At 39.3% G+C, this 12,321-nt stretch overlaps 1 non-coding gene across 1 annotated transcript; it reads right to left on the reverse strand.

Moving 5' to 3' along the window:
• Window positions 1–414: 414 nt before the first annotated feature.
• On the reverse strand, window positions 415–518 carry LOC130951100 (small nucleolar RNA R71). Its single transcript, XR_009073834.1, has one exon. It is a non-coding gene; the product is annotated as a small nucleolar RNA R71 (small nucleolar RNA).
• Between the last annotated feature and the right edge of the window lie 11,803 nt (window positions 519–12,321).

The following is a 12,321-nucleotide window of genomic DNA, read 5'->3' on the forward strand; positions in this document are numbered from 1 at the left end:
GAAGAACACATGGCAGCCGAAAACAACAACAATGCAAACAATGCAAGGAAGGTGCTGGGTGACTTTACTGCACCTACTCCCGACTTCTATGGGAGAAGCATCTCTATCCCTGCCATTGGAGCAAACAACTTTGAGCTTAAGCCTCAATTAGTTTCTCTAATGCAACAGAATTGCAAGTTCCATGGACTTCCATTGGAAGATCCTCATCAGTTTTTAGCTGAATTCTTGCAAATCTGTGACACTGTCAAGACTAATGGGGTTGACCCTGAGGTCTACAGACTTATGCTATTCCCTTTTGCTATAAGAGACAGAGCTAGAACATGGTTGGATTCTCAACCTAAAGAAAGCCTGGACTCTTGGGAAAAGCTAGTCAATGCCTTCTTGGCAAAGTTCTTTCCACCTCAAAAATTGAGTAAGCTTAGAGTGGAAGTCCAAACCTTCAGACAAAAAGATGGAGAATCCCTCTATGAAGCTTGGGAAAGATACAAACAATTGATCAGAAAATGTCCATCTGACATGCTTTCTGAATGGAGCATCATAGGTATTTTCTATGATGGTCTCTCTGAACTATCCAAGATGTCTTTGGATAGCTCTGCTGGAGGATCTCTTCATTTGAAGAAGACGCCTACAGAAGCTCAAGAGCTGATTGAAATGGTTGCAAATAACCAATTCATGTACACTTCTGAAAGGAATCCTGTGAACAATGGGACTAATCAGAAGAAAGGAGTTCTTGAGATTGATGCTCTGAATGCCATTCTGGCTCAGAACAAGATATTGACTCAACAAGTCAATTTGATTTCTCAAAGCCTGTCCGGAATGCAAAATGCACCAAGCAGTACTAAGGAAGCTTCATCTGAGGAAGAAGCCTATGATCCTGAGAACCCTTCAATGGAAGAGGTGAATTACCTAGGAGAACCCTATGGAAACACCTATAATTCTTCATGGAAAAATCACCCAAATTTCTCATGGAAGGATCAACAGAGACCTCAACAAGGTTTCAACAACAATAATGGTGGAAGAAATAGGTTTAGCAATAGCAAGCCTTTTCCATCATCTTCTCAGCAACAGACAGAGAGTTCTAAGCAGAATACCTCTGACTTAGCAACCATGGTCTCTGATCTAATCAAAACCACTCAAAGTTTCATGACTGAAACAAGGTCCTCCATTAGAAACTTGGAAGGACAAGTGGGTCAGCTGAGCAAGAAAATCACTGAACTCCCTCCTAGTACTCTCCCAAGCAATACTGAAGAAAATCCAAAAGGAGAGTGCAAAGCCATTAACATGGCCGAATTCTGGGAGGAAGAAGAGGCAGTGAACACCACTGAGGAAGGCCTCACTGGACGTCCACTGGCCTCCAATGAGTTCCCCAATGAGGAACCATGGGAATCTGAGGCTCAAAATGAGACCATAGAGGTTCCATTGGAATTACTTCTGCCATTCATGAGCTCTGATGAGTATTCTTCCTCTGAAGAGGATGAGTATGTCACTGAAGAGCAAGTTGCTAAATACCTTGGAGCAATCATGAAGCTAAATGACAAGTTATTTGGAAATGAGACTTGGGAGAATGAACCTCCTTTGCTCACCAAAGAACTGGATGACTTGTCTAGGCAGAAACTGCCTCAAAAGTGGCAGGATCTTGGGAAGTTTTCAATACCTTGTACTATAGGCACCATGACCTTCAAGAAGGCCTTGTGTGACTTAGGGTCAAGTGTAAACCTCATGCCCCTCTCTGTAATGGAGAAGCTAGGGATCTTTGAGGTGCAAGCTGCAAAAATCTCACTAGAGATGGCAGACAACTCAAGAAAACAAGCCTATGGACTTGTAGAGGATGTTCTGGTTAAAGTTGAAGACCATTACATCCCTACTGATTTCATAGTCCTAGAGACTGGGAAGTGCATGGATGAATCCATCATCCTTTGTAGACCCTTTCTAGCCACAGCAAAGGCTGTGATTGATGTTGATAGAGGAGAGTTGATCATTCAAGTGAATGAAGAATCCTTGGTGTTTAAGGCCCAAGGATATCCCTCTATCACCATGGAGAAGAAGCATGAAGAGCTTCTTTCAAAGCAGAGCCAAACAGAGCCCCCACAGTCAAACTCTAAGTTTGGTGTTGGGAGGCCACAACCAAACTCTAAGTTTGGTGTTGAACCCCCACATTCAAACTCTAAGTTTGGTGTTGGGAGGTCCCAACATGGCTCTAGTATCTGTGAGGCTCCATGAGAGTCCTCTGTCAAGCTAATGACATTAAAGAAGCGCTTGTTGGGAGGCAACCCAATGTTTTATAATTAACTATTTTCTTTTGTTATTTTATGTCTTTTGTAGGTTGATGATCATAAGAAGTCACAAAATTAATGAAAAAAGCAAAAACAGAATGAAAAACAGGAAGAAAAACAGCACACCCTGGAGGACGCACCTACTGGCGTTTAAACGCCAGTGAGGTTAGCTGTTGGGCGTTTAACGCCCAGTCTGGCACCATTCTGGGCGTTTAACGCCAGAAAGGGGCACCAGACTGGCGTTAAACGCCAGAAAAGGGCAAGAACCTGGCGTTAAACACCAGGAATGGGCACCAGCCCGGCGTTTAACGCCAGAAATGGCACAAAACGTGATTTTGCATGCCATTTGGTGCAGGGATGACTTTTCCTTGACACCTCAGGATCTGTGGACCCCACAGGATCCTCACATACCCTACCACTCTCTCTCTCTTCTTCACCAATCACCTCAACACCTCTTCTCCAAAAACCCCTCACCTATCAAATCCCTTCTTTCTCTTCACCACTCACATCCATCCTTCATAAAACCCCACCTACCCCACCATTCAAATTCAAACCACTTTCCCACCCAAACCCACCCTCAAAATGGCCGAACATCCCTCTCCCTCTCTCCTATATAAACCCTCCTTCACTCCATCATTTTCACACACCTTAAACACCATCTCTCTCCCCTTGGCCGAATACAAAGCCATTCCCTTTCTCCTCATTTCTTCTTCTTCTACTCTCTTCTTTCTTCTTTTGCTCGAGGACGAGCAAACATTTTAAGTTTGGTGTGGTAAAAGCGTTGCTTTTTCGTTTTTCCATAACCATTTATGGCATCCAAGGCCGGAGAAACCTCTAGAAAGAGGAAAGGGAAGGCAAAAGCTTCCACCTCCGAGTCATGGGAGATGGAGAGATTCATCTCAAGGGTGCATCAAGACCACTTCTATGAAGTTATGGCCTTGAAGAAGGTGATCCCCGAGGTCTCCTTTTCACTCAAAAAGAGTGAATATCCGGAGATCCGACATGAGATCCGAAGAAAAGGTTGGGAAGTCCTTACCAACCCCATTCAACAAGTCGAAATCTTGATGGTTCAAGAGTTCTATGCCAATGCATGGATCACCAAGAACCATGACCAAAGTGTGAACCCAAATCCAAAGAATTATCTTACTATGGTTCGGGGGAAATACTTGGATTTTAGTCCGGAGAATGTAGGGTTGGCGTTCAACTTGCCTATGATGCAAGGAGATGAACATCCTTACACTAGAAGGGTCAACTTTGATCAAAGGTTGGACCAAGTCCTCACAGTCATATGTGAAGAGGGCGCCCAATGGAAGAGAGATTCAAGAGGAAAGCTGGTTCAATTGAGAAGGCATGACCTCAAGCCCGTGGCTAGAGGATGGTTAGAGTTTATACAACGCTCAATCATTCCCACTAGCAACCGGTCCGAAGTTACCATAGACCGGGCTATCATGATCCATAGCATCATGATTGGAGAAGAAATAGAGGTTCATGAGGTTATAGCCCAAGAACTCTATAAGGTGGCAGACAAGTCCTCTACCTTGGCAAGGTTAGCCTTTCCTCATCTCATTTGTCACCTCTGTTATTCAGTTGGAGTTGACGTAGAGGGAGATATCCCCATTGATGAGGATAAGCCCATCACCAAGAAGAGGATGGAGCACACAAGAGACCCCTCTCATCATGAGATCCCTGAGATGCCTCAAGGGATGCACTTTCCTCCACAAAACTATTGGGAGCAACTAAACACCTCCCTAGGAGAGTTGAGTTCCAACATGGGACAACTAAGGGTGGAGCATCAAGAACACTCCATCATCCTTCATGAAATTAGAGAAGACCAAAGAATCATGAGGGAGGAGCAACAAAGACAAGGAAGAGATATTGAGGAGCTCAAGCACTCCATAGGATCTTCAAGAGGAAGAAAGAGCCGCCATCACTAAGGTGGACCCGTTCTTTGATTTCCTTATTCTTTATTCTTCTGTTTTTCGAATTTTATGCTTATGTTTATCCATGTTTGTGTCTTGTGATCATTAGTGTCTTAGTGTCTATGCCTTAAAGTTATGAATGTCCTATGAATCCATCACCTTTCTTGAAAAAAAACGTGCTTAATTGAAAAAAAAAAGAAAGAATTGCATGAATTTTGAATTTTATAGCAGTTTAATTATTTTGATGTGGTGGCATTACTTTTGTCTTCTGAATGTATGCTTAAACAGTGCATATATCTTTTGAATTTGTGGTTCATGAATGTTGGCTCTTGAAAGAATGATGAAAAAGGAGACATGTTACTGAGGATCTGAAAAATCATTAAAAATGATTCTTGAAGCAAGAAAAAAGCAGTGAATACAAAAAAAAAAAGAGGCGAAAAAAAAAACCGAAAAAAAAGAAAGAGAAAAAGAAAGAATAAAGTTGTGATCCAAGGCAAAAAGAGTGTGCTTAAGAACCCTGGACACCTCTAATTGGGGACTCTAGCAAAGCTGAGTCACAATCTGAAAAGGTTCACCCAATTATGTGTCTGTGGCATGTATGTATCCGGTGGTAATACTGGAAGACAGAGTGCTTTGGGCCACGGCCAAGACTCAATAAGTAGCTGTGTTCAAGAATCATCATACTTAACTAGGAGAATCAATAACACTATCTGGATTCTGAGTTCCTAAAGAAGCCAACCATTCTGAATTTCAAAGGATAGAGTGAGATGCCAAAACTGTTCAGAGGCAAAAAGCTAAAAGCCCCGCTCATCTAATTAATACTGATCTTCATAGATGTTTTTGGAATTCATTGCATATTCTCTTCTTTTTATCTTATTTTATTTTCAGTTGCTTGAGGACAAGCAACAATTTAAGTTTGGTGTTGTGATGAGCGGATAATTTATACACTTTTTGGCATTGTTTTTAGTATGTTTTTGGTATGATCTAGTTAGTTTTTAGTATATTTTTATTAGTTTTTAGTTAAAAATCACTTTTCTGGACTTTACTATGAGTTTGTGTGTTTTTCTGTGATTTCAGGTATTTTCTGGCTGAAATTGAGGGACTTGAGCAAAAATCTGATTCAGAGACTAAAAAGGACTGCAGATGCTGTTGGATTCTGACCTCCCTGCACTCGAAGTGGATTTTCTGGAGCTTCAGAAGCCCACTTGACGCGCTCTCAACGGCGTTGGAAAGTAGACATCCTGGGCTTTCCAGCAATATATGATAGTTCATACTTTGCCCAAGATTTGATGGCCCAAACCGGCGTTCAAAGTCACCCTCAGGAATCCCAGCGTTAAACGCTGGAACTGGCACCCAAATGGGAGTTAAACGCCCAAACTGGCATAAAAGCTGGCGTTTAACTCCAAGAAGAGTCTCTACACGAAAATGCTTCATTGCTCAGCCCAAGCACACACCAAGTGGGCCCGGAAGTGGATTTTTATGTCATTTACTCATCTCTGTACACCCTAGGCTACTAGTTTTCTATAAGTAGGACCTTTTACTATTGTATTGGGAGATCTGGGTAGCTATCTTCGTGTTTTATGCTATCTTAGATCATTGGGAGGCTGGCCATTCGGCCATGCCTAGACCTTATGCTTATGTATTTTCAACGGTGGAGTTTCTACACACCATAGATTAAGGTGTGGAGCTCTGCTGTACCTCGAGTATTAATGCAATTACTATTGTTCTTCCATTCAATTCTGCTTGTTCTTGTTCTAAGATATCACTTGTTCTTCAACTTGATGAATGTGATGATCCGTGACACTCATCATCATTCTCACTTATGAACAAGGTGACTGACAACCACTTTTGTTCTACAAGCAACCAAGGCTCTAGTGAATATCTCTTGGATTCCTGATTGCACGATGCATGGTTGATCGCCTGACAACCGAGTGCTCGCCTGACAAACGAGCCAACCATTCCGTGAGATCAGAGTCTTCGTGGTATAGGCGAGAACTGATGGCAGCATTCAAGAGAATCCGGAAGGTCTAAACCTTGTCTGTGGTATTCTGAGTAGGATTCAATGATTGAATGACTGTGACGTGCTTCAAACTCCTAGCAGGCGGGGCGTTAGTGACAGACGCAAAAGAATCGATGGATTCTATTCCGGCCTGACCGAGAACCGATAGCTGAATTCCGCGTGCTGTGACAGAGCATATGCAATCGTTTTCACTGAGAGGATGGGAGGTAGCCATTGACAACGGTGAAACCCTACACGAGCTTGCCATGGAAAGGAGTAAGAAGGATTGGATGAAGACAGTAGGAAAGCAGAGAGACGGAAGGGAAGGCATCTTCATGCGCTTATCTGAAGTTCCTACCAATGAATTACATAAGTATCTCTATCTTTATCTTTTATGTTATTTTCGTTCATCACCATTACACGTTTGAGTTTGCCTGACTAAGATTTACAAGATGACCATAGCTTGCTTCATACTAACAATCTCCGTGGGATCGACCCTTACTCGCGTAAGGTTTATTACTTGGACGACCCAGTGCACTTGCTGGTTAGTTGTGCGAAGTTGTGTAATGCCATGGAATTGAGCTACCAAGTTTTTGGAGTTCATGACCGGGGATTATGAGAGTTGTGAAAAAGTATTGTTCACAATTTCGCGCACCATCCCTCAATTTCAGCCAGAAAATACCTGAAATTACAGAAAAACACACAAACTCATAGTAAAGTCCAGAAATGTGAATTTAACATAAAAACTAATGAAAACATCCCTAAAAGTAGCTTGAACTTACTAAAAACTACCTAAAAACAATGCCAAAAAGCGTATAAATTATCCGCTCATCAAGAGATAATATTCAATTTGGTCTCTGAATTTGTATACGAGCCTCAACTTAATTCCTAAAGTTTTAATTGTCTTTATTTAGTCCTCAAACTTTGCAAAGGTGACTCATGTTAGTCCTTGAAACAATTTTTAATGTATAGATGTTAATAGAACGCTGTGATGAACAGGCGGATACCACGTTAGACTCTGTAAAATGATGTCGTTTTGACACTCAAATAACTCAAAAATAGCATCATAAGTGGTGTTTATTGAAACTTTACCTATCAAAATAAATGATGTGTAAATTTACAGGTTTCAGTGTGGCATTTGATTGTCATTTCAATGCTCCATTAACTTTTTGAACTAAAAATTGTTTCAGGGACTAATGTGAGTCATGTTTATAAAATTTGGGGACTAAATAGAGGTAATTAAAACTTTAGGGACTAAATTAAAACTCGCGTACAAATTCAGTGACCAAATTGAATATTAACTCATGATTGAGACGTCGGTTTACCAATAGCTCAATTATCGATGGTCGAATCGTTGGTAAAAGAATGTGGACAAATTGGACATTGAAAAAACTCGATAAATATTATCGACAGGAGTAGCCATCGATAAATTGAAATGTGAATTAAAGCCTTGGTGAAATTGCGCATGGGAATAATAAAAAGTAATTTAGTGTTATCGATCACATGAATTTTTTTTATTCTTTTCTAAATTGTATAAGCCGTCGAAAAAATTGATTTTTTTGGGGTTATATATACAGGGGCTTATTATTTATATATTCAAACACATATTATATCATTCAATATGTAAATAAAATTGGTTTTTATGTAGTGTGAATTTACTGATTTACCCTACCTCCATTATAATGAGATTCATATTCCATCTCTAATAGGGTTCATATCCAAAAAGTGTCTCATATTCGACCTATAACATTAGGATAAATAATTATACGTAATGACATGAAACAAAAGAAGAAACGAAGGTGTAGCTATAGAGGAACGAAGATAAACAAAGATAGACAAAATTTACCTCCAATTGCTCAAGAAGATAGAGAAACTATAAACAACAGATAGAAACGAACATCAAAATTAGATTCACCACTACTAGGTTTTGATGAGGTGAATCAAACACACATAGCTTCAAGTCTGATTAACTTTGTTTAATTTCTTACCTAAATCTAGTTCCCCTATCGCATGAGACGGAGAAAGTTTTCCATTACAGAGCTTCAGTCTTCGACTATAGCTGTAAAAACAAGCGGGCCACTATCGTCCCTGTAATACAGGACCATCAAAGTCTAGTGCTCCAAAAGTTCGTGTGATTTTTAAGGAAAAAATTTATTTGTAGATGCACAAAAATAGCAAACATGCCAACTTAGCGCATAGAAGTGAAGGAAAAAAGGGAAGAAAAGAAACTTCACCTTAATTTCCTACCTTCAAAAGCGAAAAATCTTGAAAAGCACTATAATATAACAAAGAAACTAAGAAAATCTAATTCACTTGAAAATTCCAAAATCAAACTCTGCAATAATATAGAAATTTCTCTCTGAACATGTGGGAAGGAGAATGAGAGGAGTTAAAGAAGGAGAATAAAGGGCATTAAGCATTGAAGAACGTGTGGAAATCGAGTGTTAGGTGTGGAACGTTCATTGCGAAGATAAAGAGAAACCATAGTAGAGCTCTCCAAAAATGAAGAGGTTGGGAATGAGTATGAGAAAATAATGATGGGTATTTTGTAATTTTAGAAATATGAAAATTTCTTCGTTTAAGGTTGGTGGCCTAATGTGTGGTATATTCATTTATTTTAATAGAATATTAAATTAATTCTAATGCTTTCGTCATGGTATGGATGTAATTACAAAATCTAATATGGTATAGGAATTTAATTGAAAATTCGGTAAAATTATAAGTACCCAAAGGGTAATTAAGCCAATATAATTTTACACCAATCATATAAAATAATTTTTATTTGAAATTGAATAAATAGTAAATGTACAACCTTATTTACAAATTCAAATACCATGTAACAAAATAAATACAAAAATATTTAGAAAACTAAAAATACAACTACAAATAAAAATCATTTGAGCTACATGTAATCGTTTGAGATGAAGCCGTTGTCATCATCATTACCTCCTTGATCTATTATCTCCTTGTTATGATGCTGGTGGTGGTACCGTTGGCGGCCGAGGACTAGATGAACAATGACTGACAGGAGGTGAAAGAGGCGACATGACTGGCGCATTGCTGGACAAATTGCTCCCTAAATTCTTCCGCACAAAGGAAAACAAGTTGGTGATCGTGTTCATACACTGGTCGATATTAAAGAACTGGTTGTTGACTGTTTGGTGGAGGCAGTTGATCTTCCCCTCGTACCTCTGATGAGCACACATCTACTGTTCTCACTCCTGCTCGTAGTGTGCCTCGACCTCTGCGTATTTCGTCTTGTGCTATTGTAGCCGGTCTTGTTCCAAGTCCTACTTTAGCTCCCTGTTGAGCAGGGTAACTTGCTCCCTAATGTCCATAATAGGTTCGTTAGGAGTAGACTCAACATCGAAAAAATGCAGAATAATGGTGGTAGAGAGATGTCTGACATCGTTTACCCTCTCATTTTTGCATCTGCATGTAAAGAGCGTCCATAACTCATCCTCTTTGTTGTCCCACAACTCTAGCTGCCTATGCAATATATGGCACATGATTATCGTAGGCCTTGCTCCTTGAATGGGTGCTGATTTTATATCGGATAAAGCTTTAGCATAATTTAAATATATAAACCATAATATTGAATAGCCATAAGTAGGTAGTGGATCCTCTGGTGTACATAGATCCCTCAGTCTCGGATGTTCGACTGGTCCAGGCCTTAGTCAGAATCACCTGATAATTCTCTGTATTTTAATATTCCTTTAACTGGGAGAGGATATTGTTGGGATTCAGTCTGCAGGAACATCCTTGTTGTGGATGGCTACAGGTTTTTTGGGTTATGTTTGGAAATAAGGAATATAATTTAAGAGGTTTAAGATCAAATTGAGTATTGAAAGGAGAAATGTTTTTGTGATTTTGGGTTATCGTTTGAATTTGGATAAATAGAAGTTTGATTATTTGAATTAGATATTTTAGAAGATTTAAGAATGAGGATTGTGGTGTGAAAATGTGAGAGATGGTGTTGGTTTTGGGTTGAGATATAGAGGTTAAGTTGGAGAGAATAAAAGGAGCTAGGTAGGATGTAAAACCCGGTTAATTAATGACTAATTAACCCATAAATTAAAATATATTCTAGAAAATCAAAAATGAGATTTTTATGGTTTAATATGATAAAAAAAATTAAAACTAGAATTTTGACACCAATTTTAAAAAAATCGACCCAAGATTGGGTAGAACGGGACAAACCGGACCAACCGGACCCATGTTGGGCTCAGGGCCCAGCCAAGCCTCATTAAAGAAAAGGGCACAGCACTCTCTCTCCTCTCTCAAACATTGAAAACGCTGAAAAGGACATGAGAAGCATGAAACTCTTTTCCTAATTCAACCCAATCTTTAATTCTTGATAACTTTTGATCTGGAGCTCCGATTGACGAGCCGTTTACGGCCACGCGTTGAGTTTGTCGAGCTCTTCCATTCTATCCAAAAAAATGTAAGTAAATGGCATTTGTCTAGCTCTATTTCTGCTGGTATATTAATTTCGGCTTTAAGATTTGAGAAACTCAATTCCTTGATGATTTTCATATTTTAGGGGTTCACTAGACTTGATTCCTTGTGGGTATTGCACAAGGATCAGTGGATAAAGGTAAGAAAACTCTAAACTCTTGTGGTTGTTCAATTTTATGTGCCCTAGTGTTAAAATTATTCAACTGTATGAACTAGTTGAGTTTATGTTGAATTAAAGTTGAAATTGTCAAATTGGAGCTTGATTGATGTCTTGAAAAGGCTTGGAGTGGGCTTTGGGGCTGGAAGATCCATTTGAAAGGTGTTGGAGCCTTGAAGGTCTGAGGAAAGTAAAAATTGGAGGTGTTCCGGGTTGAGCGAGGAATCGGCTAAGGTATGATTTTGGTTTCCTGTATCTAAAATGTAATGTGGTTGTGAAAACTTAGGCTAGTGACCCTAGGATAGGGATTGAATTATTGATGTGTGGAATGGTTGAGATGGATTGCATTATAATGTATGTGGTTATTGATTTTAGAGTTTTGATGAGATATTGTATGCAAGATATGTATGCCTTGGTATATGTTGATGGTTAGTAAAATGGAGTTGTTGTTGGTACAATGGTGGTGGTGAAATTGAGGATGAAATTGTCATAAGAAATTGATGAAGTGTTTTGTATGTTGTGAAAATTTGAGATATTGAATGTTGTTGAAATTTGAATGTTGAATGTGTTGAGATTGAATTATTAAGTTGTGGATTGGATTGGGAAGTTGGAATATGCTTGATATGAATGGTTGAGTTTTGATTAGTGTAAAAGGGTGATTTGTGGCACAAAAGGTATGTTATAAAGTATATTGAAACTTGGTGTGGCTTAGGTTTAGTTTTGGTTGGCCTTGAATGAGTTTAGAAGTGTATATTTTAGAAATTGGAAGTTTATAAGTTTTGGTAAAAATAAAATTTGGATGAACTTCAACGGATCATATCTCAAGCTATTGTTTTTAGAATTTGATGCTTTTTATATCAAGAGAAAGATAATTTCACAAGCTTTAAAATGGTTCAAATTTGGTAGAAATCTGAATTTTGTGAAAGGAGATATTGTCATTGGAAGTTTGGGCCTGAAATCTGAATTTTGCAGATTCAGCAGAATTTGTGATTTCTGGTTTGTGTTCGCGCGAACAGTCCTATACGGACGCACACCCTGTGGAATTCAGGACCTGTGCACATGCACACACAGGGAAGGGGCTTCAAATGGGAGTGCTAGCACGCCCTGAGCGCGCATACAGCCAATAAGGTTTTGCAAGTTTTGCGTGCGCACAGCTCTGTGCGTACACACACGTTGGGAAAAGTGTTCTGTTGATGGCGCTCACACGTCCTGTGCATGTACTCAACAAAGGAAATTTGCTTTCTGTGCGTGCGCACAACCCTGTGTGTACACACACTTTCTAAAAATACTTCTGGGCGTGTGCACGCACACCCCTGTGCGTACGCACACGACCCTATTTCTTATAAAAACTTTGTTTTCAAGTCTTTCATCTTCACAATAAGCTTGTAACCTTTTGAGATATTTTTTCAAACTTATAAACCCCCATTTTCATTCTTTAAATCTTAGATTAATGTAAAACGCTTATTGATTGAAAGGAAGTTAGGGAAGGGGGTAACTTATAGATGAAGAAAGGTG

Source organism: Arachis stenosperma, chromosome 1 (genome assembly GCF_014773155.1).
Source record: "Arachis stenosperma cultivar V10309 chromosome 1, arast.V10309.gnm1.PFL2, whole genome shotgun sequence".
Lineage (NCBI taxonomy): Eukaryota > Viridiplantae > Streptophyta > Magnoliopsida > Fabales > Fabaceae > Arachis > Arachis stenosperma.